Genomic DNA, 3,317 nt, shown 5'->3' with positions numbered 1-3,317 from the left:
CACTCTTTTGACCTCGGGATGTTCGCACTAGGGGGATATGTAGTTGGTCGCTTTGTCAAGTTTGGTAAGCATGAAATTGGGAATTAAGATTAAAAAAAAAAAACTATCAAAAGTGTCTGGAAGAGAATTTCTAAGAAATTGGAAAGTGAAGATATTTAGCTGAAGTCTATTGATATCAATGATATTTAAAATCTTAAGCTTCGTAAATAGAGGTAAAGAATGGGCATAAAAACTGGATCCGGTGGCCATACGAACAAATCTTTTTTGGAGTATTATTAGGGGCTGTAGTGTAGTTTTGTAGACACATCCCCATACAATATTTCCGTAGGTCAGATATGGGTATATTAAGCTATTATATATGGTGATAATGGTTTGTTGAATAAGATGTTTGATTTTTCCCATAAGTCCAATAGTTTTAGATATTTTATTACATAGCATGGCTATATGTGGTTTCCAGGTCAGTTTGTCATCTATTATGCCTAAGAATTTAGCTTGACACTCTTGAGAAAGGGGCATACTTTTTAGTAAGATTTTTGCATTATTTCTATTGTAGGTTTTATTTTTCTTAAAGAAAATAAGGATGTATGTGTGGCAGTTCGTAGGAGGGGGAGGAGCACAGAAAGACAGCAGGCCAGAATAAAGTTCCATAACTTAGTTTATTTGTTCTTTTCAGACACAAATTACTCTCCCAGTTATACACACACACACACACACAAGTCGTCTGGTTCAGGAGAGAGCTCACTTCCTCTGCTCTCTTTCCCTTTATATAGGGCACGGTCACTGGGAAGACACACAAACACAGGTTAATTGACATCAGGTGTAGTGATTCTGCCACTTACCTTCCCTGACTCTGCCTTCCGGTCACAGACCGGCGCTTGACCACGCCCCCACTGCCACATACCCCCACCGCCCGACTCAGGCCGGGCAGCTGTCCGGCCTGCAGCCGACTCCCCCCCCCCAACGGGAGAGAAAGTCCGCCACAACCATCTGCACCCCCAGCCTGTGGCTCACCTTGAAGTTAAAGGTTTGGAGTGCCAGATACCAACAGGGGATCCGCGTGTTGGCATCCTTCATGCGGTGGAGCCACTGGAGGGGCGTGTGGTCCGAACAGAGGGTGAAAGGGCATCCCAGCAGGTAGTAGTGGAGGGCGAGGACTGCCCACTTGATCGCGAGGCACTCCTTTTCGATTGTGCTGTAGTGCCCCTCGCATACTGACAGCTTTCTGCTGATGTACAGCACTGGACAGTCCTCCACCTCCTGGGACAAAACGGCCCCCAGCCCTCTGTCCGACTCATCCATCTGAAACATAAAAGGGAGAGAAAAGTCAGGGGAGTGGAACAGTGGCCCCCCGCACAGTGCAGCCTTTACCTCAGAGAAAGCCCGCTGGCATTGCTCCATCCACTGGACTGGATCTGGTGCCCCCTTTTTAGTGAGATCAGTCAGCAGGCTGGTGACGTCCGAATAATTAGGTATAAACCTACGATAGTAGCCAGCCAGCCCCAGGAACTGTCTCACCCCCTTTTTGGTCTTGGGCCTCGGGCAGGCCGCAATTGCTGCTGTCTTGTTAATTTGGGGACACACCTGCCCGTTGCCCAAGTGGAAGCCCAGATACCATACTTCCACCCGCCCAATCGCACACTTCTTTGGGTTAGCTGTGAGACCCGCTCGCCTCAGCGACCTAAGGACGGCACTCAGGTGTTGTAAGTGCCGCTGCCAGTCATTACTATAAATAATGATGTCGTCGAGGTATGCGGCCGCATAGGTGGCATGGGGGCAGAGGACCCTATCCATCAGCCGCTGAAATGTAGCGGGCGCCCCAAACAGCCCAAAAGGAAGTGTGACAAACTGGTGTAAGCTGAACGGTGTGGAAAAGGCCGTTTTTTCTCGGGATAATGGAGTCAAGGGGATCTGCCAATAACCCTTTGTTAAATCCAGTGTCGACTAAAAGTGACCCGTGCCTAGTTGATCAAGCAACTCATCAATACGAGGCATTGGGTACGCGTCGAATTTAGACACCGCGTTGACTTTTCTATAGTCTACACAGAACCGGACCGACCCGTCGGCCTTGGGTACCAAGACCACCGGGCTGCTCCAGTCACTGTGAGACTCCTCGATGATGCCCATTTCGAGCATGGCCTCGAGTTCTTCCCGAACCACTTTTTTCTTGTGTTCGGGTAGCCAGTAAGGGTGGTTGTGCAGTACCACCCCCGGGGGCGTCTCAATGTGGTGCTCTATGAGGTTGGTGCACCCAGGCAGGGGCGAGAACACGTCTGAAAACTCGGTCTGCAACTGCGTGACCTCCGTGAGTTGGGTCGGGGAGAGGTGGTCTCCACAGGGGACCGGAGAGGTACGTGATACCAATGCTCCCTTTTGAACCTCTGGCCCCAGCTCCGCCTTCTCTGGAACCACCGACACCAATGTCACGGGGACCTCCTCATTCCAGAGTTTGAGCAGATTGAGGTGGTAAATCTGTAGCGCCCCACCTCTGTCCATTCGCCTCACCTCGTAGTCGACGTCCCCAACTCGCTGTGTGACCTCAAAGGGTCCTTGCCACTTGGCGATCAATTTGGAGCTCGATGTGGGCAACAGTACGAGTACTTTATCTCCCGGTGCGAACTCCCTAAGGTGCGTACCCTTGTCATACAGGCAGGTTTGCCGTTCTTGGGCCTGCTGCAAATTCTCCTGGGTTAGGTGTGTGAGTGTGTGGAGTTTTGCGCGCAGGTCAATAACGTATTGAATTTCGTTTTTACTTGGTGAAGGTCCCTCCTCCCAATTTTCTTGCAGCACATCTAGAATGCCGCGCGGCTTACGCCCATATAATAATTCGAATGGGGAGAACCCCGTGGAGGCTTGGGGGACCTCTTGCACTGAAAACAACAAGGGTTTGAATCACTGATCCCAATTATGTGTGTCCTCACTTACGAATTTTTTAATTATATTCTTGAGGGTGCGATTGAACCGTTCAACTAAACCGTCCGTTTGTGGGTGATACACGCTGGTGTGGATCGGCTTAATACCTAATAACCTATACAGTTCATTCAGTGGGCGGCACGGTGGTGTAGTGGTTAGCGCTGTCGCCTCACAGCAAGAAGGTCCGGGTTCGAGCCCCGTGGCCGGCGAGGGCCTTTCTGTGCGGAGTTTGCATGTTCTCCCCGTGTCCGCGTGGGTTTCCTCCGGGTGCTCCGGTTTCCCCCACAGTCCAAAGACATGCAGGTTAGGTTAACTGGTGACTCTAAATTGACTGTAGGTGTGAATGTGAGTGTGAATGGTTGTCTGTGTCTATGTGTCAGCCCTGTGATGACCTGGCGACTTGTCCA

Source organism: Neoarius graeffei, chromosome 1 (assembly GCF_027579695.1).
Source record: "Neoarius graeffei isolate fNeoGra1 chromosome 1, fNeoGra1.pri, whole genome shotgun sequence".
In the NCBI taxonomy this organism is placed as follows: domain Eukaryota; kingdom Metazoa; phylum Chordata; class Actinopteri; order Siluriformes; family Ariidae; genus Neoarius; species Neoarius graeffei.
The sequence above is the reverse complement of the archived record's forward strand: the minus strand, read 5'-3'. Positions refer to the sequence as shown.